Here is a 26,394-nt window from a genome sequence, read left to right as displayed (position 1 = left end):
GTTAAATGTTTGTTTTGTGTAGCTAATAATCCTAATTTGTAATGGGAGATGACAACTTTAGATTACAAAGGTATGCCGTCTTGGCTAGTGACTAGTGGAAATCGCTTTATAGAGCTGTAGATATTATTATTATTATTATTATTAAATATTATTATTATTCACTACCGGGTTGATTTCGGGGTTTAGCGCCTCCAGTTTTGTCTCCAGTCTGAACAATCTGAACAATTGTTTTATTTTATTTTCAACACACCTTCTGTTCTTAATTGGCTACTCATTCAAAGGCAGCAGGCCTATTGGCTTTTAGTATAAAACCATAATCTCTATTAGAAGTATTATAATGGAAGAAGGATTCAAGTGGCATCTAAAAAGAAACAAAACGTGTGTGATTTGTGACTCACAAGTGACTCACTGCACATTAAATAAATTTCCTTTCTAGTAATTCACATTTAGTGCCTATTTCCCTGTGTTTACAGTGGGGTTTTTTTTTTGACAGTTGACAGTCTCTATACAGCTTTGCTGTTGTTACCTTTTATATAATTTTATTTCAAACCAAAACGTCTGGATATGTTATACTATTTATATAGAGTAAATCTCTCTCAAATTAATTTAATTTAAAAGAGAAAAAAAATGCCAATCCCAGCGCACTAAGCGCAATGTACTAGCCAATCCCAGTGTAAGGAGGCGGGACTTGTTGAACTAGGGTGGGGAAACTGAGCTGCTGCAGCACCGTGGTTCTACCTCTCTCACATACACACAAGCGCTCGCTTGAGGGTCTTGACAGTAGGGGGACCTCCTATTCTTAGCAAGCCGCGCTTTAATCTAGCCACACGGTGGAGACCCTATGAAAGGTATACACATACACGGCAAACACTTACGGATTTATTTTTATTTTTGCCATCTTTTATTGAAGGGCTGCGTCGTCTTGAGTCGGACCTCCTCAGGTAAGCGTGATGTCTGAGTTTAAAATGTATTGTAATTGGACATTTTGTGTTGCTGGATTGCTGCCGTGAAACCAAACGGCCCCGGACGCCTCGTATTGTCGTGGAGTTGATATGAATGACTCCGACAGTTTGACATCTGTGCATTTTGCTCTTTAATGGCCAGGATTTTTCTAACGTGCCACAACGATTTCAGTTAGCGGAATCCACGCAAGTGCCAGTTAGTAACATTGCGTTAGGTGCTGAACTGTCCGTTTAACCGGTACGTTTTAGCTAACTGAATTTAAATTCTGCTCGCGTGGCAGCTAAACGTGCCGTTTTGGTTTGAAACTCGTCGGATTCGAATTTGAACCCTGCTTTTGAGAGATCGGGAAGAATAAATTTAATCGAATTTTCAAGGCCTTTACGTACTAAATGTAAAAAAAAAAAAAAAAAAACAATGGCTACATTGCTTCGCACCGTGACAGTTAATCCCTGAAAGAAGACAAATTAGTGAGTCAACACGCTTCCACAGAAAATTCTTAATAAAAACGATTGTAGACTTAAACGATTAGGAAAAAAAACGTGAGAACGTAAAATATCCACGGCAGTAACGCATGATGTGATGAACAGACGAACCCTGTTCAGCCACAGTAAGATGTCGAGTTACAGAATTGTTTGTTAGCTACATTCTAACGCAGCAATGGAAAAACTCGTTTGAGCTAACGGACATGCATTACATGCAGTCAAATGGTTTTATTCTAAAACTAGACATGATGTCCACTTCTTGGATAGATATTGGCGAATTACATGTCATGAGCACACTTTGGCTAAGGAGTGCTAGTGAAATGAAGACGTGACAACGTTCTCAGACGATGAAAAACAACAGGGCCACTGGCTGACTAAAACTAAGTTTCATCTCAACATACACCGTCTGTCAAAGCTAAAATAAAACCGTTCCATTATTTTGACCCTGCAGGTTCACATAGTACTAAAACTGTCCGAACTTTCCGATCTCTGAAGAACATCAAGCCTTTAGCATGCATGATTGACACACCTGGTATAACGGTTAGTTTTAGACTGAATAGAATAACATGATTGGTCAGCAGACACGAAATGCATCAGAAAATAGACATACTAGTGGTGCCCAATATGTTGATGTAGTTGTGTTAATGTAATAGATTATCTTCCGGTACTTCACACAATGTGTTTACGTTTATGTGGGGCATCATCTGTACTTGTGGAATAACTGAATAACATTTTGACACATGTAAAAGTCCTGAATACATCAAGTAACATTTTTATTCAAACCCTGAACACCACTTTTTTTTTTTTAAAGAAATTAGTTTCCACTGCTTCTTAAACTGGTTCAAATATTTAACAGCTTGTCCTATAACAGCTGGTGTTTGTGTGTATGAATGTGTATGTTAGCTGGTAAACATTTTTTTCCCCCAAGAAATAATGCAATATTTATGTCTTCTGTGTTGTTGTAATGTTAAGCAAAGGCCTTTTGTGTGTATAGACAGGTTTCCAGTCAGTGATTGTATTTCACAGTGCCTGAGGCTAGCTTGAAAGTAACGAATTTGCAGTAGTGTATGTTTCGCCTAACCTGAGGGCACATTTCGCACAGCCAGCTGCTTGCCTAAGGGCACACTTCAGACTTTACTGCCTTTTATCAGCTGTAGTTCACTTTGCAGAGAACTGTCTTCTGGCCTTGGCTCCTAATCCCTTTATTGTTGAATTTACCAATATCTTACCATTTCAGGCTGTAGTCTTGGGGTGGTTTCCTGTGTTTTTTTTTCTCAACTTGTGTGTATGCCAATCCCATAAACCATTTAGGTTGTGACCTAATCCTTCTCTTGCTCTGCCATGCAAACACCCTCTCATATGTACCATATGACAGTGTGTTGTATTCCACAAGAACAGAATGTTAAAGCAGCTCTGGGCTACTGACATTTTGTTGTGAACCCAAAAAATAAATAAATAAGCAAAAATAAATAAATAAAACATATTTCGACTGTCCAAGCACTGACCCCATAATTGGGAGGTGAGTTTGAGCCCAGCTCAATCTTGATTGGGACTCCAGAAGTGTGTAATTTGCCTTTTGGCAGTCCCTCATGCCTTATCACTCTTCTCAATGCTAACCAGTGCCAGTATCTGTTAGCTGTTAGTGGCAGTAAGTGTTCTTGCACTTACCTGTCCAGTAATGTGTTAGCAGCAGTCTGAAAAGATACAGTGGGGAATAATGTGTCTTTCAGGAGGAAGACACGATCAAGCTTTCACTCTCCCAGCTCTGTTAGCAATGCCATGTTAATAAATTGAACATTGTGGGGACCAAATCTCCCTTTGCAGGCAATCAAGTAAGTTTTTGTTTTTATTTTAAGGGATTGATAAAGTACAGTCATTCATAATCACAATCATGGTCAAAATATTTACACTCTGCTTTTCCTGACCTGTCAGAAAACTAGCCATCTGTGGTAATCTTAGTTTGCTAGCTTGTAGTTTAAAGGTTTCCCTATGTGAAACCTATTACTTAGCTGTAGTGGAATCACTTTTACTCATAGTCTGTCATAATTCTTATATGGATATTTAATTGTTTGTTCATTGTTCTGTGCAGTACCGATCTCAATATACCAAAGGACAAAATAAAAATGTTTTCCTTTGAATGCTTGAGATGGAAATGGGGGAAATTGACTGGATTGGCTAACTTAGAGACATTTTGGCTGAGAATTGATAAAATAATATTTGTGAGTTAAGGATTACACTAGCTCTATGCAAGGCTCCTCAATCACAGGGTGCTGCAATTCTTTTGTTCAACAGCTAGGTAGAACTATGGAGCTCTCACATACCTGCAGAAGCCAATTTGAGCCAGTTTTGTGCTCCGCTCCCTGTGCTGCATTCGCCAGTCAGGCAGTTTTTACTGTATCCATTTCGAACTAAATTATTAATAGAATGTGTAAAATGAATGTGTTTAGTGGGGGAAGCAGAGTAAAGCAATTTAACACCACTAAGCAAATACCCCTCTCAAAAGTACATCACTCATCCCAGTATAGTATCATAACGCAGTGACGTTCACGAACACCACTAATCACATGAAACAGCAAACAGTGCACACCATGTTTAACTATGAAAAAAGTACAGCAGCAACAGTTGGAAAGCTGTGTAGTTTATAGCGCTAGATAGGTAGCCCTTTTAGTTTGTTTCCACTTCTTCTTTACGGTAAATTCTATAAAGCAAAGTACATTTTATTTTGAGACCATTACAAAAGCTCTGCTTGGGCATTTCCAAGTTTGCTAATCAGCAATTGGTATCGGCCCCCAAAAAACCAAAATGTCTTTTTTTTTTTTTTTTTGGTAGTGTATGTTCTATTAGTGACAGTCACACAGAGTCTATAAGCTGCAGTTTGTTATACTTGAATATTTGTCATTGCTTAATTAGTTCGACTTCCTTTAAGCTATTACCAGCCTCTTATATTTCATAAGATATACACACAGCAGTGTTTTTATAAGATCTTTAAAAATGTTATATGTTTCACTGTATGAAAATTTTGTTGAAAAAAAACTGTTGAGAAAAAAGTGTGTATGGTTGTTTTTGAGTAACATACAAGTCAGTTAAAGCTGCATTGTGCTATGCTTCACAAAATATTGATTATACAGCGTTCATCTATTATTTAGCATTTACTATTATTAAGGAAGTGTTTTATAATATCAATATGATTAAAATACATATCACAATCACTTTATTAATCAATTTTATAGGCCCAGATGTTTGGGCTATAGTTGTTGTATTTATTTAAAACATTTGTGTAAAATTCCTGAGAAATTGTGCATCAGGAACACACCTTTTTCCTATTTGTTCTATTTGTCACACTACAGGATACACATCAAAAAACACTTTTATACATAATACCTTCTGTTAAACTCGCTGAAATTAAGTGGCTCCCTGGGATCAACCATATCTGTCTTGTAATTTTAGAAACAAAAAAACAATGTCTCTTTGACCATTTAAATGCAGCTATTGTGAATGTGAACATAAATCAATCATGCTAAACTTATTAATTCTCTGTTAATATAATTGCCGTCATAATGCAAGAGTTTTATGACCAAGAAGAATGAATGGAGCTAAAGGTGAGCGACAAAAGAAAACCTTTTTAAATGGTCATTTAATTTACTGAAACAACACCTACACCCATGTGAAACAGTATTACATGTTTCACATTGATGTGGAGGATTTTTGGCACATGTTTCTTTCATGCATGCACCGTCCATTTAAGTTTCTTCCACTAGGCCACTCAAGGATTTGCACTATTTTTCTTATTATTTCTTTCGAGCTATTTTCTTGACTGAGCTCAGTCATGCACTGAAAACAGATGGAAAAAAACCCAAACCCACCATATTTGCAAATTAAGAACGTGCTGAGTCCCTTTGAAAGGGAGGTGTGTGATTGGAGCCTATGTTATCTGGAACACAGACTGTGCTGTGGTGTTTTAGCATGCTGGCTAACTTGTCTAAATATAACTAGTGGCAACAACCACTACCAACCGTAGCAGAACCTGTCAATGTGTCTTTCTTTTACTCACATCACCTGTCACTCAACTTTGCTCTTAGACACATGTTTTTATTCTAAACACTTTGCAGTTATTGGGTAGCAGCTGAACTGAGCAGTCTGATACTTGGTGGAACCGTAGCTGAGCTGAGCTAAACTCAGCAAAGACTAGCTTAGCGAGTGGGCCACAGATGCAAAACCATGGAGAAAATAACTTTAAGCTTTCTGTTACTTTGTGCAACATACAATATCAATCATGGGAGACTAGACTGAAACATATAGGCTTAGTTTATATATAAAGAACACTTTGTCTTGAAATTTAATGCATTTCCAGTCCCCATCACTCATGTGTAGACGTCCCAAACTCCATCATTCCCAGCAGTCTGAGACGCACCCTGAGAGGGATCATGTTGTTCCTTTGAAATCCATCTAAGAGCGTTTTGAGGTTTGCAACTCCTTTACAGACAGGTATACCCTGAACGACACTGAATCCAGTGACCAGTTTTACAAGGTGTTCTATGAACAGCCTTCCATTCTAACTGTGCTGCAATAAGCCAGTCTTCTTTAGAGGTGACTGATGCAGAAAAAAATGGGAGAACCAAGTACTTGTATGTTATCCCTGCAAAGGCAAATATGTGGTATTTTCTTTGTGGGGAACACATGCCGATGTGGAAATAAGCTTTATACAAGTCCGTGGACATAAAAGCAGAGCTGAATAAGTGAGTATTCACACTCTTAGTGTCTGCCTGGTGGTAGATGTGTGAAGAGGATGTGTTGGTCTGTGTTGTCTTTGGTGATGTTAATGACCTTGTTGTGGTAAATGTCCTGTACTGAGGGAAAAGCTGCTCCTTAGATGGACAGTTTTGATTACTCACTGGAGGGCTCCTGTCCTGGGCTGTGCTGTTTCCATAGTAGACTATGTTTTGACCTGGGAAGGACACTCTTGACTTTGTATTTTCTTAGCTGTGATTGTACTTGCAATCACTGCCGGTGCTTCTTGATTTGCATGTGCTGTAAGACCAGGTGAGATCCTTACTGATGTGAATGCCTAGGAATTTTAAGGTCTTTACCTTGTCTCCCTCGCTCTCCCCTATGTCGAGATGTCTGAGCAGCTCCCCCATTCTCCTTGGGTCAACATTTCACTAATGGCAGTAATATGATGCAGGTAATATGAGAGCCCGGCAGTCAGTTTTTAGAATTAGTTCTGATTGGACTTATGGAGTAGAGAGAATGTAAACATTATCACAGTGTGGCTAACTACTCCAGCAGATTTGACTTTAATCAAAAGGAAAGAGCCAGAAGGTAATAGACATGGGGCATTCTGAAATGGTGTTCATCTGCGCCACCATCCGCAAACCTAAGTGATCGCAGGTGGGCAGCGGGATGACTGCACCAGCATCTCAGTTTACCACATTTCCCTCCATCCTAAATCTATGATCTAGAATCTTTATCTAAGGGGAAACATTAATTATAAAAACCTAAACTAAACAAGCCTAATCTTGAAGGTTGAGACTGCGTCTGAGTCCCGAACATTGTTTGAACTGTTATGCCAGACTTGTTTTGTTTTAACTTATTGGAATAGTAGAAATTAAGAGGAGAGGAGACTGAGAGCAGTATAAACTGTAGGTTTGTTATTACTGATCATACAGTTAAACCTGATTACAATTTACCAATCATGAACACAAGCATAAGAAAGTTTCAATCACAAACACCGTTCTGAGTCCTCCTTATGTTAAAAAAAGTCCTCCAGGTACCCCCGTTACTAGGTAACTAACCAAATAGCCTGTTTTTCAGTATCGAGATGTTGCACAACTGCCTCATGCAGTCTTCGCGTGTACTCTACTTTCCTTTGTTAGTTTTAAGACATGTTTTCAAAGATCTGATTAAACACATGCCATTAAAATCAGTTTATATTGTGGATCATGGATGTGGCACTGCAATACAAGGGTGTGTAGTCCAGAATAACTTGTCTTTCCTATAAATTAAATTGAGTGCAGTAGGGCTGGCCAACATGACAATATTTTATCGTATTGTGATTACATTTGCTTATGATACACAATATGCTTTTTTAAAATTTTTTAAAGTAGATCGAGGATATGATCAGTGCTTAAATAACACTGATCTGAGCTGCATGTTTCCTTACAAACAGTGAAATTAGTCTGGTTTAACTGAATAAAGTACAGAACTTTTAAATAAAAATCACTGCACTAAATACAGTGGGGTCAAAAAGTATTTAGTCAGTCACTGATTGTGCAAGTTCTCCTACTTTAAAGAAGTTATTTGTAAATTATGGTGGAAAATAAGTATTTGGTCACCCACAAACAAGCAAGATTTCTGGCTCTCACAGACCTGTAAGCTTTTCTGTCCTTGTTCCCTGGATTAATGGCATGACCATGGCCAAGACCAAAGAGCTGTCAAAGGACACCAGGAAGAAAATTGTAGACCTGCACCAGGTTGAGAAGAGTGAATCTACAATCAAGGCAAGCAGGTTGGTGTGAATAAATCAACTATGGGAGCAATTGTAAGAAAATGGAAGACGCAAGATCTCATCCTGTGGGGTCAAAATGATCATGAGAACGGTGAACAAAAATCCCAGAACTACATGGAGGGACCTGATGAATGACCTGCAGAGAGCTGGGACCAAAGTAACAAAGGCTACCATCAGTAACACACTATGCCGAGAGGGACTCAAATCCTGCAGTGCCAGGCGTGTCTGCTTAAGCCAATATGTGTCCAGGCCCGTCTGAAGTTTGGCAGAGAGTACATGGATGATCCAGAAGAGGATTGGGAGAATATCATGAAACCAAAATAAAACTTTTTGGTAAAAAAAAAACTTGTGTTTGGGAAGAAGAATGCTGAGTTGTATCCCAAGAAGACCATACCTACTGTTTTTCTGCAAAGGGGATGGGACGACTGATTCGTGTTAAGGTAAGAATAAAAGTTAGATTTTAAGCCAAAACCTCCTTCCATCAGTGAGAGCATTGAAGATGGAACGTTGCTGGGTCTTCCAGCAACACTTCCAACAATGATTCCAAACACACCGCTCAGGCAACAAAGGAGTGGCTCTGTATTTTAAGGTCCTGGAGTAGCCTAGACAGAAAATTTGTGGAGGGAGTTGAAAGTCTGTGTTGCCCAGCAACAGCCCCAAAACATCACTGCTCCAAAGAAGATCTGCAAGGAGGAATGGGCCAAAATACCAGCTACAGTGTGTGCAAACCTGGCAAAGACTTAGAGGAAACATTTGACCTCTGTCATTGCCAACAAAGGTTATGTACGAGTTGGACTTTTGTTATTGACCAAATGCTTATTTTCCACCATAATTTACAAAAATTATTTTAAATCCTACAGTGGGATTTCCTGGATTTTTTTTTTCATTTTGTCTCTCATAGTTAAAGTGTACATATGAAGAAAATTACAGACTTCTCTCATCTTTCTAAGTAGGAGAACCTGCACAATCAGTGGCTGACTAAATCTGCAGAAAGGTAGTAAGAAAGCATCTTGCAAATAGACCACCTGTACACTGGACAGATGTAAACCCATCAAGCACCTGGAATATGGTGCGTATGGGAATGGACAGTGACAGCACATTTTATGCAGACCTATTTCGTGCAAAATACCCTGCAAAGGTTTGTGCTCCTGTTCACACAATCCTGTAAAGACAGAAAAATGCGGATTCTGGTAACAGTTCGTAGTGAGCATAGCATGTCTTTGTGTGTCAAGTCACAATCTTGTAAATCATATGTTACTTTTAAGAATGGCGTGAACCAAGACCTATTGTTCATTTTTATCAGTAGACCAGAAGTAAGTCCCAATTGTTCTGTTTTACACCGTTTGTGGCATCCAGAATGCCAGTGTCCGTAGGGCTTTGTGTGTGGTATCCCGTCGATTCCAGCTTGTCGATTCCATTGATTGTGTTCACTTCCAAGATATTAGAAAAAGCTGTGGCCCAACTACTCTGCCTATACTTGAGTAAAAATTACCTGTATGAGAAATTCCAATCTGGATTCAGACCCAATCATAGCACGGAGACAGTCCTAGTGAAGAGTATCCTACTAGACCTCAGTGCAGCCTTTGATATAATAGATCATACTATTCTACTAGAAAGATTAGAGAACATGGTTGGAATCACAGGAACAGCCCTATCGTAGGTCAAATCATATCTAACTGAACACCATCAGTTTGTGATATAAAAGATTTATCTTCAAATTACACAATAGTAAGATATGCAGTTCTGCAAGGCTCTCTTCTAGGATCACTATTATTTACATTATACATGTTAACACTGGGCTCAGTTATAAGCAGACATGACATTAATTTCTACTGTTATGCAGATGACACACAGCTATATATATGAGCCAAACCTGACAATAAATTTAGATTAAAGAAAATGGAGGACTGTGTAAAAGATCTAAAACTCTGGATGTCTCACAACCTCCTTCTTTTTAACAGTGACAAAACCAAGGTTCTCCTTTTAGGTCCAAAAGACACTAGAAATAAACTATCAGACTTAATGTTAGACTTGGCTGATGCTTCCAGTATTCCTGGTCTAGCAGCTAAAAATCTTGGTGTCCTATTCAATTCAGATCTATCATTTGAGCAACATATAGCTAATATTAGTAGGACAGCCTTTATGCAGCTTAGGGACATTGACAAACGAAGAAACTCCTTATCTCTGCAGGTTGCAGAAAAGCTAGTACACGCTTTTATTACCTCAAGGCTAGATTACTGTAATGCACTTTTGTCGGGTTGTTCAATAAACTTCAGCTATTTTGAAATGCTGCATCCTGGGTCCTCATTAAAACAAGAAAATTTGACCATATCAGTCCAGTTCTATCAGCACTTCGTTGGCTCCCAGTTAAATTCTGTATTGACTACAAAATTCAGGGTTACCCTCTGGCTCTGAGACTGTTAGTCAGACACACTCTGATACTGCTTAACATTCTCTGCTTTCCATAAATTCTGTCAGAACTATCTCTCTTTACCTTCTCCGAGTAAATGGTCACCCAGCCTGACCTGCTGGAAGATTACCTGCGTCAGACCAGCTGCCACCTACCAGTCTGACCAGCAGGCCCCGCCCCCACTACCACCCATGCCAGACCAGTGGCACACCCTCCTACCACTGCTACCTGTCTAATGACCATGTTAAAACCTAAATGGACTCTTAACAATCTGCAATTTTACCACTATTAACTGTCATATACTACACCATGATTATTATTATGATCAGAACAATTCAACAGTATAGATGGTTTGGTAACTTTGAGGGGTTGAGGGGGTTCAGGCAATCTCACAGATGCCCCACCCTCCCAAAAGGAAGCGACACCGCCACCGCAATGTTCCTACAATAAACACACTTTAAGCACAAACAGTTGATATTTACATACTCATCTTCTCACCATATCATTCCATCCTTTGGCATACATTTCTGCATCCATCACTATAGACCTTTCCAAATACCGTTATGTTGACTGTCCTTCCACACTTAAACCTCACTCACTAAGTTATTCCATTACTTGTTTTCCATGTAACAACTCTTCCCGCTGGGGTTAGATTACGCACTCCATCCCCCCTTCTGTCTCGTTACTTCTTCGGCTTTGTGTTGAGACCAGCCACATGCTTAATATACCCACTAATTCACATCTGGCGGGAACAGCTCTCGACCGGACCTTAGGAGAGCCTCCCGTTTCGATGCAATAGTACTGGGCCAGCCTTCCGCTTGTGCTTCATGGTGGTACGGCTGCACGCCATACCAGCAACACGGCAGACTTGGGCCCCTGTTCATCCATATATGTAATCGTTTTTCATCTTTTAACGTTATAAACCAGTACTCTGGCGTACCTCCACCTTTTCTTACTTCATGTTCTCCTATCATTCTAAATGGTTTCATTCCACTCCGGCAGGCGTTTAAACATTTTCAGCAGCTCAGTAAATTCCCCTGTCAGCCAGTCAGGATTCAAAAGGAAAGTTTTGTATTTGCAAACTGTTTGTGACGCCAAAATGTTTTGTTTCCACTCACAAACACAGTACTGATCTAAGGCATAAGAAAGTCTTAATTATATACAGTCCCAGTTGTACGCAATCATCACTAGCCATATAAATGGGGAGCCCATTTGATATATTATTTTTTTTATTTATTTAATTTTGCTGCATACAGGGGACAGGATGGGGACAGGATGGCCAGTCTCTTTCCCCCAGTATAGAGTTTTCAGTATGGAGATGTTGCACAACTGCCTTATGCAGGCTTCACACATACTCTACTTCCCTTTGTTAGTTTTAAGACAACATGTTTTCAAAGATATGATTTAACACAAGCCGTTAAAATCTGTTTATATAGTTGATCATCGACGTATAATAGAAAATGAGATCTTGTAGGTGCTCAGGAGTTAGGCTGTGTAGGGCTTTATATACCAATAGAAGAATTTTCAAATTAGTTCTGAATTTAAATGAAAGTCTGTGCAGAGCTGACAGAACTGGACTGATGACACATTTTCTGTTTTAGTGAGGACCCTGGCTGTGGCATTTTGAAGTTCAAGTTTACCGACATTCTAACAATGGTGCGTTGCCGTAGTCCAACCTTGAGGTGACAAAAGCATGTACTAATTTTTCTGCTTCATGTAGGGATAAGGCATTTTTTAGCTTACCGATGTTCCAAAGATGTAGAAAAGCTGCTCAAATTATATTTGCTGTATGTTGGTCAAATGATAGATCTGAATCAGCTATGACACCAAAATCAAATAATTTATTGTGGCTTTTGAACCCAAGAGTGTTGACCACGCTCAATTTTTTTTAAATCTGAGTTGGTCATCAGGTTTGGCTGATTTATATAAAGTTGTATATTATCTGCATGACAAGAGAAGTTGCCATGTTGCTTATAACTGTTCCTGGTAGCAACATGTATAATGTAAGTGATAATTCTTACAATTCCATGTCTCACATTAGGATTAAAGATGCTCCTCTTACTTTTACAAACTAATTACATTTTCCTGTGATTCTAACCACATTCTCTAATCTTTCTAGGAGGATAGTGTGCTCTATTGTATTAAAAGCTGCATTGAGGTAGAGTAGTACTAGTAGGGTTACTCGTCCTTGATCAGAGGCAAGATCATTTATCTTCTCCTGCATCGAGTGTCAAGGTTATGCAATTTGAAGAGGAAATCATTTTCTCTAGTTCTAGCTGTGGAAGTGGATCGAAAGATTGCAGCCTTTCTTCTACAACTAAGTTTTGCTCTACATCAGTCACACCAGGTGACCGACAGGTTGGATTTAACACTAAGGTTTAGATTTGTTTTCTAAATTTCTGCCGGTTCCCAGTAAGTAATCCAGCTTGGAAAAAAACTACATCTAAAAATCTAAAATTCACTCATCTAGAGATATTAAATCCAGTTTAAATTCCATAGCAGCCATCAAGTGATGTGATCTCTCTCCCTCTCTCCGGGCCTGAGATCAGCATGAAGGGGAGGAATGGGTCTCAGTCACTCAGTCACAGCTGAAACACTTTAGCAAGGTCTGTGTCTCTACAAGTGCCCAAACACAACAAATTACATCTTTTCTCACTGAATTTGAGCAGATCTCAAATGTAAAGCATTGGTGGGCAATTTGGGTTGTTTTTGACGGTTGGAGCAATAGAAAGTTCATAGAGCGGAGAAACTCCACCAGCCTTGGAGGCCTTTAATGCCAACTGAGAAGTCAGTAGAGGCGCAGCTAATGTCACATCCCGTTATTGGCTAAGAGAAAATCAAGAGGGGAAGGCAGGTTTGGCTGCTGATTGCATTGCTTTATACAGAAGTATAACATAATTTTGGTATTGACTTTGTACCAAAGTGTTCTCTTAACATCCCTGTGCCTGATATGAGGGGGTCCTCGCCTGACTTGGCATGCCAGCCTGCTGCTAGACTTTTCAGTGTTTGCAAAAGCCAGGGTCGTTCAATGCTGCCTGGGCATGTTGCAGCCTGAAGCAAGTGAAGCAGGCCTGGTGCGTGTCCTTGGTAAAGAGTTTAAAGCGACTATTCTTGTTGAGCTTTCAGCAACACCCACTTAATCCAACGATCGAGTGGCATACACCCAGAGCTCGTTCCGTGTACTGTCTTTGCCTCTTAATTGAATTCATCACACCCAGATGTAGGTAATGCCCAATTTAACCATTGCCATCCAATATCGTCTCTCACAGCAGACTTTATATTTTCAGCATTGTCCGTTGTAATGCATGTTAATTGTTCCTTAATCAGATTTCAGTCCTGGAGTACAAAGCGAAGACCCTTAGCTATATGGGCTGCACTGTGGCTGTCTGGAAAGAACAGAGTTTCCAAACATTTGCTTTCAAGTTTCCACTGCGGTGAAATAATGTGTAGCGTCAGTGACCTGTATGAAGTCATATTTGTACTTGACCACATGTCTGTTGTCAGTGAATAAAACTCTGCTCTCAACTTCAAACACTCAACTTCAGCTTAAACATTATTATACATCTTGGGCACCACTGTCTTGCTGAAGTACTTATGACTTGGGAGCTTGTATTGCAAATTCAAAGTTTGTAGCATTGCATGGCAGCAGACCCTTCATGATATAACTGGTAACTCTGACGCTGTCACGTTTGTTATTTTGTACGTTTCACAAAAGCACTTGTGATTGTCGATTGATTCGAGAAACTGTCTTCTCTATTGGTTGAACCCAGTTTAGCATACTGAGCTGAATGATGTTCCCTGATATGTGCTTGCATATTAGTAGTATTTCCACCCTTAGTGGTGATCTGTTTTCCACAAAGATGGCATGTAACACTGTTTATATCTAACAGTTCTCCGGGTTTGTCTGGTTGGAAACCAATATATTGCCTGATGCGGTGACCCTCCTTCTGTACGAGCCACATGAGGCGGAGTTGGGTTTATTTGCATGCACCCAGTATTCTTTGCCAGGCTGCATCTCTACGTTCTACGTGTTTTTAAAAAGTACATTTGTAACTGTAGTTGGTAGTTAATGATTGAATTTACGTGTGGTCAGATGCTGTATTATTTTGTTACATAGGACCAAATAATTTGTTTATCATAGAATAGGATGCTTGTAAAAAGTCAGTTACAGTTACATAAAGGCAATGTCAAAAAAAAAAAAGATCATATATTGTCCCAAGGCTAGTACTGTCTGCACTGTTGCAGCGATTTTGTTGATTACTTTTTTTAATAAAGATGTGGTGACCAGTCTATATTACTGCAAGCATGACACATACCTGTTAGCTTAGCTTGTCTGTTGCAGCTGTTTGGAGGCAAAGTGAACAGCAAAAACCCGGGAGAGATGGAAAAGTTGTGGTGTAAACATTATGAATCTTTACTATCAAGTGTTTAAGCATATGTAAATCCCGAATGGGTGTAAGCCCTTGTCTGTATTGGGAATGAGGAAGTACCAGGAGTTAAAAAAAGAGAATGTCCATCTCTAGCACATGTGCAGGCTTCCACACAGTCTGTATGGTTGCATTTCCCCTGAATGCAGGTGGGTGTATGATGAAAAGCATCCGATACCCCTTTAATATTGTTTAAAGGACCCAGGGGTGAACTGTGCATGAGCACCATGTTTGTTGGTTCTTGTAAACCTTGTTTCCCTCCAAAGATGAACTTTGAGAGAGGCTGAGATTGGGTAACTGGCTCTGTGAAAAGGCCATGGATATGTGGGTGTAGTGCTGGGTATTAAAACAAAAAACAACTTATTTTTCTTTATTAAAATATAAGACATGGTAGATAAAATGACTTAAGAACTCATTTTGTCCATGTTTTGACAGACATTGTGAAAATCAAATGATGGCATCATGCCGAGCCAATCATGTGGCTGGAATAGTCATAGCCATGTGAGGTTAGGTTGATGCGGCAAAGTGTAAGAGAGAGAGATATAGGAGACACTTTATCAAACTAGTTTTGACGTGTCGTCTCGACCAATCAGATCATGCCACATCATCAAGCCACGCCCCCTGTATGTCCCTCCCTCGACCAATCAAAAGCGTGCATTTTCACCGGAAGTCCCGCTTCTGGATATCCCTCCCTCCGGAAGTCCCGCCTATTGTGTTGCCGTCCAATGGGATAGCTGGGCACTTTTCATCAAACTTATTTGACAGGTCTGTTATCCATTCTCACATACCAATGCTGTTCCTAGCCTAGCCGGGGTCAAAAGGTCTGAACGAACCTAGACCTTGATTCATCAAACTTATCTGACAGGTCCCTTTCAACATCTGTTACTCAAACACCCCCTCACCCCCCCCCCCCAAACCACAACACCCCACCCCACCCCTGTGCCTGTGCCCGTGTGTGTGTGTGTGTGTGTGTGTGTGTGTGTGTGTGTGTGTGTGTGTGTGTGAACAAGGGAAGCCTAGCCGGGGTCAAAAGGTCCGAACGAACCTAGACCCTGATTCAGCAAAATATAGATATCCCTTCGGACATCTGTTACCCATTGCCACACCCATCCTGTGCCACGTGAGAGAGAGTTGATCAGAGATCTATAGACTTTTATTTACGAGTCAATTACATATTACACGCAATGATTCTGTAACATCATTTTAAAAAGGCGCCCAATCAGGTGACCGAGATACATACAATCGAGCAAATCAGAGTATGCAACGTCATAAGTCTCCACCCATTCATTCAACAGGCCCTGTAGGCCGAAGGATTTAAAGGGTCAGTGTTTGTGTGGCGGTTAGGGTTAGAAGATAGCCGTAATAATCATGGCTTCTGTCACAGATGCACCCAAACAAATATGGCCGATCTTAGCAAGAACAAAAATGCGCTTGAAAGACACAGACACGATTTATGCGTGGCGTTTGTCTAATGGCTATTATTTCGGGTTCTATTTTGATCAAGAAAATGACAGAGTTGTGTTGTACAGTGGGCAGACATCAAGTTTTGCGGATGCCTCTGAACTTTTTTCCTTGCAACGCGATGAATGGCATACTTTCAAAAGACATTTTGGTTGTATGTATACTATATTCGGATTGCAAAGTGATATTGTGGATCCTTTTTGTCACAGGTCATCAATAGCATTTTGTCATCATTATGACCTGCTACATCTTGTTGCCTGTGGATATTGTACATTCATTATTCAAATATTGCACAGGGCTTACCTCTTTTCCAGAGAAGTAACACATAACAGCACTTCCAGCTATAATCAGAGATGACCCTCCCCAGCCTATGAACACTGCTGCACCTACATGTGGTTGGCGTGGCGCAACAGATAACACCACTACCTGCCACTGAGCTACCACACCATGTGGGAGACTGGGGTTCGATTCCCAGTCTGGGTGACTATGCTGTGTTACACCAATAAGAGTCCTTGGGTAAGACTCCTAACACTACATTGGCCCACCTCTGTAATATGAGTAAACTTGTAAGTCGCTCTGGATAAGAGCGTCAGCTAAATGCCATAAATGTAAATGTAAATGTACATTTCAAATCTGAAGAATGAACAAAATCTTCAGCCCTCACCACTCCATGTGCAGTGCTTTTAAAAACGGAGAGGAGATGAGGTAATGATGTTAAGCAAAAATGTCATGATACAAAACAAAAAAGTTGAGAGAGAAACGTGTAGGAAGGAAAGGAGATTTGGGCAAATTCTCTCTCTCCCAAACCTTAATTACTTCATAACTTTATAACTACCAACAAAAACAACCTGTTATTTTACTGTGTTTTAGTGAGCAAACATACATTTTGGTTTTTATGCATTCCTAAATGACAAATGTAAAAGGATACAAGCTAGACAAAGCATTGAATGGAGGATCCAGTGTTTACAAAGTTGGATGTTTTGGCAACAGTTTCTACTTTTTGGTTCTTAAAACATTGTATTGACATCATAGTTAAAATGCCAAAGCACTGTAGGTAAATTAATAACAACTGCTTCTTAGCTCTTCTGAAAAGTTGAATTGTGGATGTAGCTGTAGTATGCCTATGACTAACACTTGAAAAGTTACATGCTGCCTGGAAAAAAGTGATGTGTCATTGGAACTCAATAAGATGTTTTTACATTAAAATTCAATTTTATCAAGCTAATATCAGCATAAAAATTTATACAATTATAGACTTTACTATTCTAAGAATAAACTATTGGAAATATGGAGTAGAGTGTAAATGTATGGGCACCCCTAGTCAAAATATTGTTGTTTACTGTGAATTGTTCACAGTAACAACTGATCTTCAAAAAGCATAATTTACAGATAAAAGTCTTTTCAACATTTTAAGGAATGTTATTGTACAATTTTTGTTTTGTACAAATATAAAGTGAAAAAAAATAGCACCATGAAAAAAGTTTTATCATTTTTTACAAAGGAATCTTTGGAGGTGTTACTAAGTATAGACCATGCAAGGTGTCCAAACTTTTGTATCAGGCCCTTTTACCTTTAATTTCTATCAAGCTAATATCGGCATTAAAAATTATACAATTATAAACTTTACCTATCAGAAATTTCATTTTACTATTCTGAGAATAAACTCTTGGAAATATGGAGTAGCATGTAAATGTATGGGCACCCCCTGGTCAAAATATGTTATTAACTGTGAATTGTTCACAGTAACAACTGATCTTCAAAAAACATAATTTACAGATAAAAGTCTTTTCAACATTTTAAGAAATGTTATTGTACAATTTTATATGTATAGACCATGCAAGGTGTCCAAACTTTTGTATCAGGCCCTTTTACCTTTTAGAAATGGTAAAATTAAAACTAATCTAAAATTAAAACTAATCTAAAGCTTAAATAAAGAATTTACAATTAGTTTAACTTTCATCACTGTGCACAGACATTAATCAGGTGAACTCAAACATGTACATGCCACTGTATAGGAAATAATAATAATAATAATAAGCTTATAAACTTATAGTTAATAGTTCACCCGCAGACAAACTACATGCTTAAAACATCAACATTTACCTCAAACCTTCAGTTCTTATGCAATTCTGAATAGACCTGCTTATGTGGTTAAACAAGTAGATCACATAAAAAAATAAAATAAAAATTACAGAAAAACTAAAAAGAAAATTCTTTGCTTATTGACTGCATTTAGATTTTTGGTCAAACAATCACAATCAGACCCAGATTAGATTTAATAGATTATTTAACAAATATAAATAACTGATGGTTTCAGGTTAAAGGGTGTTTATTAATGATAAGCCTGCTAAAGCGTAAGTGTGGGTGTTTTAAACGTGTATATATATATATATATATATATATATATATATATATATATATATATATATATATATATATATATATATATATATATATATAAAAATGAGGGGAAATCAAAGTAAATGCAATTATGTTTTAATGGCATTAGTATATGTCTTGAACATCACTTTTCAATCGGCTTTACATTAATTTCAAGAAAAGTAAAAATTTAAATTTCTGTGTGAAGGCATGTTCACCACATCTAAAAATAGCTTACTTCTGTGGCTTGTAGTTTGGATCCACATATTACACCTGTGTTTTATGCCCCACCAGGAGTACAGTATCATACCACTGAACCCTGTGGCACAAAAAGCATTGCATCATTTCTGGAATTATTTTACTATGAATTGAACAGGAATGAAGTTTGAAGGCATCATACCTAACGCCATATAGGTCAGGGCAGCTGCAAAAGTTACCCTGGCATTGGCAAGTTCAGAACCTCCAATCTTAGTTTTAAATTAAAGCAAGCACAGCTCCCCAGAATCCCAGGATTACAGAGACAATAGCCAGGGCACGGCACACATGCAAGAAAACTTAAGAGACAGTGGTGAACTAGTTGCTGAACTTCACTGCACTGTCTAATCCAATCTAAAAACATCTGACATTGGTGGTCAAACTGTATACTGTTTTTACCTGGCAGTGCTATCATGGATGGGTAATATTTGCAGTCGGACACACCAGTGGTGTAAGAAACACAGTCCATCCACAGATTGGAAAAATATTTGACAGTGGTAACAACAGCTTCTCTCACCAGTACTCAGTGGGCAGAGTAGAACAGTTCAGTAACCAGCCACAAAGACAACAAATGAAGCAACCAATCTCCATATACATCATTTCTGTGTGATTCATTTTTTTCAAGTCTTGTAATACAATTAAAACAGCAGATATAGGTAATAGTTTATGTAATAAAAAAAAATGTGCACAAACTGCTATCAAGGCTCAGATAAAAAAAAAACACAAATAGCCAAATCTGAACTCCTCATTCACAGTTTTACACAGTAAGCAGTTGGTTTTGCACCATAAGCAGCTTCTTATTGTTGGAGGGGGGGGCTCTAAGTTACTATACCTGAGCTCATAATTCTAATGGGGGCAGTTTCTCTAATTACCATTTACTATGTGAAAAGACATTACTGCTATAGCACAGCCTGTCATAAGGGCTGAAGCTGTGACCAAAAACAGCCTAAAGATTCTGTATCTTGTCCTTTCTCAAAGCCTTAGCTCTTTAAAATAAACTAGCAAATACTGATGATCCTTATTTACATAGTAGTGCATAAAATACAAAACAGTAAAATACCTGCTGCTTATATTGTAGTTGTTTCTTAGCTCTTATCAGACTGAAAGCAGTACATGAAATATGCCATGATTCCTTTGTTAAAGCCATACATTTACAAATTTGAATGTTTTGTGTATTACACAAAACTGAAACTCATTTCTAGCAAATTGTCTAAATATTGCATGATTCTCGCAAACAGTCATGACAGCTGGCATGTAATGTGAATGCTAGCTAGTCAGTAAAATTCTGGTGGAAAAAAAAAAAGAAAAAAAAAAGATCCAAGCCAATAATATTCTCTGGGGCCTTTTTTCTTACCCCCAAGTGTCTAACTTTACATTTTCAATATATAGAAGGAAGATCCTTTTTTTATAGTTCACCAGAATTCCCTGAGGTGTTAGAACCTATATAATTCGTTAGAACCTATATAAAGTTATCCGAAGATCGGCATGTTCCCCTAGAATCTCCCGATTAGCCCCTCCGGGCCTGGGCATGCGTGTCATCCTTGCTTGTATTCGTAGTAGGGTAAAGTCTGGTCCAAAAAGTTGCCCTCAGAGACAATAATGCACTAAAGGGGATTTCTTGTGATTTGTTTTTTTCCCCTCCCCCCTGACCACAGTTGTGTGTATGTCTATTTTGTTTGTTCTCCTTTGTTTACATTTCTAAGATGCTTGAACTTATACTGCAGATATACACATTGTTTGTTTATTTCTGGGTTTGTTTGTAGTAATATTTAATGACTTTCATTTATTTGGGGCTGGCCAAAGAATTTTATTCTACTTTTATTTTCTATCTGTAAAACCTGAAAGCTTTATTTCATTTTAGAGTAAGATTTAGATTAACATTTTAAATGAACAATTTTTGTCTGTTTTTTGCCTGGTTACAATTGAGAGTTTATTCTTATAAATACATATTTTATTTATCTAAAATACAGTAGTACAGTGTTCTCTACAGTACATTCGTCATCTTCCAGCGGTTGGTGCTTGCTGTGGGTGCTTGAGCAGGCGCCAAACATGTTTGGCATTAAGCTAGCATCCAAGTAAGTCACAGAGAAGGCTTCACTCTCCTGTTTGTGAGTGTTAAACACAGTCCTTCCTGTTGGGTCCCCTTGGCAGTGGGGCAGGCTATGTGGAGCATTTCAGCTGCCAGTCTAGAGGTTTTGACTAATATGTCTGGCCTAGACACATGCTCAGACAAAATGGCATCTCTCTCTTCTTAGGGCTTGTGGATGAGGAGATGGGCAAGTGATTAAGAGTTACCAGAGTCCTCTTCCAGTTTCCTCCTTCTGTACTAAAAGGGGACTAGAGAGAAGTAATGGGACTCCACATTCATCAGTTTTCCCCAAGAAGGAGCTAGGGCCCTGGTGGATTTGCTGGTGTCTGGGGCGTGCCGGTAGACATGTTGTGACATTGAACAGTTTTTACAGATCTTTTACAGATTTTAAAAGCCCCTGTATGGGGGAATAAATAATTGAATCTTTATTTTAAATGACAAAATCCGCTACAACCAACAGAATTCTGAGTCAACTACAACCCTACTTCCTAGTGTTAAAACCAGTGTCACGGTCACAGTGTAATTACCTTTTGTGTTGTTGATTGGTTGAGATCTTGTTTGTATTTTCTCCTCATCCTCTGATGTCTTCAACACTTCCTATTTAAGGCAGAGAGATTTGTGTAAGCGCTGGTTAATGGGGATCGTCTGTTGCTAAAAGTAGGCCGGATGTCGTGGTGTGTAGTAATACTTCAGAGCAGATAATGATCGCTCACCGCTCAAAATCTTACAGGCTCTGAGTGTAAGTGTAAGGGTTTAAGGTCAGCAGCAGGATAGACACAGCAAGTAAATAAGATGTATCAAAATGACTTCCTTCAAAAATTCATGATTTCCTCAAAACGTTCCTTATATTTTGGTTTGGAGGTACAGTTGGTCAAAGCATCTGCCTTTTTTGATGAGCATAGTAGGGGTGTAACCATACCCTCAATCACAGCGCTTTTGTTTTACAAATTCGGTATTCTTGTGGTATTTAAATAAAATGGGGCGGGGGAAAATGCTTCTGTGTCACTGCACAGCCTACTAATGGCACTAGAGTAGTGAGTTTATATGTGCATGTGACTGATGGTAACATTAAACATGCTGTTGTAGTTGATAGTGTAGTTAATAAGGTGTAGTTGATGGTGTTACTTATACCATTAAGACCTTTTGGGGTTCAAACAGTTCAATTGCATTATAGTATTTAGAATGCAGTAAAAAATGTACAGACAAGGCAGTTGTGTGTCACCTGAACAGGGAGTGTAGACTACCTTGTAACTATGTAAAGATTGTGCCTAGAGGAAGTCATGACTAGAGATGAAAGGCTCTGTTGCCTATGTATCCGACCCATATTTTTTTATCCATATTTTGTGAAGTAGGATTTTCAGTAGATCTTAGCATGGTCACAGAACACTGCATTCCTTGTTCAACCGCTGGATAGATATTTAATTAATAGTTAGGAAACCCTCAAATGTATTACTAGTTAAAATCATAAAACCGGCTCCTCCTCCATGCAGTCGCATCAGCTACAGATGACTAGAACATTGAAAGAGAGAATTAAACCTCAGACATTTAGTTAGCTCTGCTGTTGAAGTGAGTAGTATCATCGAAGTGAGATCCAAAGAGCTCATTGAGGCCTTCAGAAATAAAGTTGCGGTCAACATGGATAAGTCAGGCCATCCAAGCAAGTGTAGTCCAAGAGCAGGCCATAACATGCATAAAGAAGTCTCCAACAATCCAAAACATCACATCCATGGGTAGCTATTGCGGCAGTTGATATCAAAGTACAGCATCAACAATCAGAAAGAGACTGCATAAGTTTTCATGGGGGTCATACCTACTTGCTGTGAAAAACTGTGAAACATGTAGCAGGACCATAAGAAGCACTTTTAATTCTTTATTGTATCAGAGAGTGCTTGTGGGAAATTGGACCATCTAAAAAGATTTCAGATAATAATTTACAAGTGGAGACCATTTTTAAAACAGTTCAGAATGTCCTAGCAAGTTCAGCCAGAGAGCAGACCACAAGATGTGTAAAGATATCTTTAACAATTCTGATATGTTGTCATACAACAGCCAGGTAGATGGAGGTATCTTATATAAAATGCAGAATGCAGAAAGGCACTATCAGCTCGATTGCAAATATTTTATTTGTAATACTCTTCTCTGCATCATGTTTTATGTTATCAGAATGTTTGGATTTTACTAAACCACATGGAAAGTGGTAAACTAAACCGCATTGGAATAACTGGTGTTTTGAAACCTTTCAATTCTTTCTCAATACTCATGTTTTCTGTTGTGTCAAAACACTTGTGAACAGTAAAGCAGTTGAACCATCGCTGGAATCACAGCAGCAAGACAAAGCTTTCTCTACTGACGCTGCAGACAATTTGTTGCTAGTTTTTAAATTATATAAACTTAAATGCATTTCAAATGTATTTTGCAAATAGCCAAGGTGTAATAAATAACACGACAAAATAATGTTCAGGAACAGTTGCGTGTAGCCCTAAAGTTTTTAAAATAAACAATACTGTTACGAAACTCACTCACCCTGTTATAATGCAGAGTGTCAGTGGTACTCATCCTGCACATTTAGAAACAAGCAGAAAAACTTATTTGGAAAAACAGAAAATCTAGCTTTGACATATAACCTTTAAGAAATCTACAAAGGTTGCTTAATACACAGTGTGTGAATAGCCTAGTACTGTTATGAGCAGTGATGCAGTAAACATAATTTACATGCATTTTTTGAATACTTATTATGCATTTTGTTTTTTACTATTTAATAAAGTTTTGTCTTTCTGAATGCATTTTACAAACGGTAACGGTAACATTTCAGGTGATGACGAAACACTCACTTTGAATTCTGTGTACAGATCTGAACTTCTGGGATTAAGCATTCTTCTTATTTCCTTTGCATTTTATGTGGACGACACATGCAAGTTTATTAATCATCTGTTCAGAAACAAATTACTTTGACAAATTACTTTTTCAGTACTTTTAGTGCCTGAGAGTCTAATTTGTGGTATTGACTTGGGACTGACTTATCAGTTCTTGTGACATCCCTACCGTTAGTGTGTGTCGTAACTAAATGAAGCTCAAATGACACATGTTTACAGAATAAAGCATCATATTTGAGAGCACATGAGCAAGTCAGGTCGATATAACAAACATCAGTTTAACCAGTACAATGCACTTTATGTAGGCATAACGTATGCTAGATTTTCAGAAACAAGTGCTTGTTGGATATGTTTTTTTTTATTACAAGCTATGGTTGTTTTCAGGCCCATTTAGCAGATTGGTTAATTCAGGGTTGCTTGCTTCCCTTTTTATTAGAAATGACTCGCAATTTGCTCTACTCAGGGCGGGGCTGTGGTAAAGAGCCACTGTTGAGAAAAACTTTCCTAATTCTCAGTGTTTCAAGTGTTGTATAACTCAAATCCAGCAGAGAATGGACAAAAGGATAAAGAAAATCTTTCAATTTAAATGACCTTCAGAGATCACATTTAGGCCCATCACCAACATGTTTGCCCATCAGTATGAGCTTTTCTATGGTATTAATATGAATCTTTATTTTAAATGAAAGCCAAATACTGTGAAATACAGGAAGCGTGATTGCACCGGTCATAAGTTTCATATTTCTCAAAGATGCACCTCTTTTGTCTCCTGTAAATAAAGGCAATGGAGGGAGTGAGGATGTAGTTATGACTTACACACTGTGTGTTTGCAGGCAACTGAGGAGATGACCGCATGAAGCTAGACCCTAAAACTCTGCCAGATTTAATTTCATGCCTCGTAGAGCACACGCACACTCATGCCCACTAACGCACACAAATACACACTTGGGTGAAAGGCACAGTGACATTTACATGGCCTTCTATAACACCAGCAGTTACTACAACACAGCAAAAGCTAAATCAAACAGTGTGTAGAGAGGAAAGTTGTATAAATGAGAGCAGTAGACAAAAAAGAAGAAACAGCAAAATAGTAACATGCAATTATGGTGTCAATAGAGGATTATATTGGGGGGTATTAGGATGGGGGGTATTAGGATGGGGGGGCAGGAAAATGGCACATGGCTGTTTGGCTGCTTTAACAAATTGTAGTACGCTAAAGCAACCAAAGGTCTTGTACTAACTGAGCAATTTCCTAATAAATAGCCAGTCCTTCAAAAGAAAAACTATCAGCAAGGTAAATGAGCTGGATGGATGGACTTAAATGCATTTTTTAAATTTGAAGTAGAAGTACTCTAATAGGCTGTTTGTTTGGCAGTGCCCTAGTCATTATAATGTGTCTTTAAGCAGTCCATCCAGTTAATATTACTACATTTTCTAAATGCTGTGCATGCGAACGTAATGGTATACTAATGCACAAACATAATAGTAAATATATACATTAGTGCAGCACAACTTACTGTACATAGTCTGCATGTCTGGCATATCTGTCCTGGGATGGCAGTTTAAAGTCCCTTAGGCGTCTGAGGCGTTAGAAACGCTGACGGGGCTCCTTTGGCAAGGTGTTGATGTGGAATGACCACAAAAGGTCCTGCAAGATGTCAATACCTAGATACTTAAATCTGTGTACTCCTCCTTTGTGCTTTTTTTTTATTTTTTTTTTTATGAATATTTACAGACCTTACACCTAATTAAAATGTAAAGGGGTCAGTGACTGTGATACAACTGCCAATAATGTATTTCCAACTAAAATGTCTATTATTTTTAGATGTACTTACTAACGTGGTTGGCTATCAATTTAACTTAAGGTATTTCATCACTATGAACTATACTAGGTGACAGTTGATTTAAGCAGTGTCCTTGAAAAGCAGAATATGGCTTACATATTAGAATATGTACAGAATACATTGTTTATCATGGAGAACTCTAGTTGAAGCTGAAATTGTTCTAATTAAAACAAATAATCAATACTTCCAATACTTGGAAAAGTGCTTTCAACGTTCCAGTACTTCAGGTACTTCCAGTACTTTTTTTACATTTTGTATAATAAAAAGAGAATAGTATTACTAAAGCCTTATTTAACACATTATGTGCATTGAGGAGTTGTAAAATTGGCATGAAAATCCATCCTGTGTACACAGAAGTATCTTTTATCTAGTGCTTCAATGGGAATTTAGTAGTAAAGTCAAAACCTCATAATAAGGTGGTTACAGAATGAGCGAGTCAGCTTGTGTGGAGGCAATGAAAGCATTGTAGAGGCTTGTAGGTCCCATGAAATATATTATAGTGTGTGTCACAGGAAATTGTTTCCCTGCCAAATGTGCTCACAGATTTGGCTAAACGTGAGAATAATATATAGTGAAGTAAGGTTATTTTATTATTATTTTTTTTTGTTCTCTGGGTGAGCAAGTAAATGAGCAAGCTTGCAATCCCACACACAAGCAATACTACTGCACACTGATATAGAAAACCAATAACCCATAAATCCCTTATACA

At 38.4% G+C, this 26,394-nt stretch overlaps 1 protein-coding gene and 1 pseudogene across 5 annotated transcripts in view; one reads left to right on the top strand and one right to left on the bottom strand.

Annotated features, from left to right (window-relative positions):
* Nucleotides 1–745: 745 nt before the first annotated feature.
* Nucleotides 746–26,394, top strand: part of dlgap1b (discs, large (Drosophila) homolog-associated protein 1b) — a 130,326-nt gene continuing 104,677 nt past the window's right edge. For 4 of the 5 annotated variants that reach the window (XM_072680288.1, XM_072680287.1, XM_072680286.1 and 1 more), the window contains exon 1: nt 746–941. The gene's annotated coding sequence lies outside the window, so the exon portion shown is untranslated. Of the gene's footprint in view, nt 942–11,961; nt 12,043–26,394 lie in introns of all 5 variants that reach the window. The other variant, XM_072680289.1, reaches the window with a different exon arrangement.
* Nucleotides 11,092–19,497, bottom strand: LOC140556643 (claudin-10-like; annotated as a pseudogene).

Source organism: Salminus brasiliensis, chromosome 5 (assembly GCF_030463535.1).
Source record: "Salminus brasiliensis chromosome 5, fSalBra1.hap2, whole genome shotgun sequence".
Classification (NCBI taxonomy): Eukaryota; Metazoa; Chordata; class Actinopteri; order Characiformes; family Bryconidae; genus Salminus; species Salminus brasiliensis.
The sequence above is the reverse complement of the archived record's forward strand: the minus strand, read 5'-3'. Positions and strand labels throughout refer to the sequence as shown.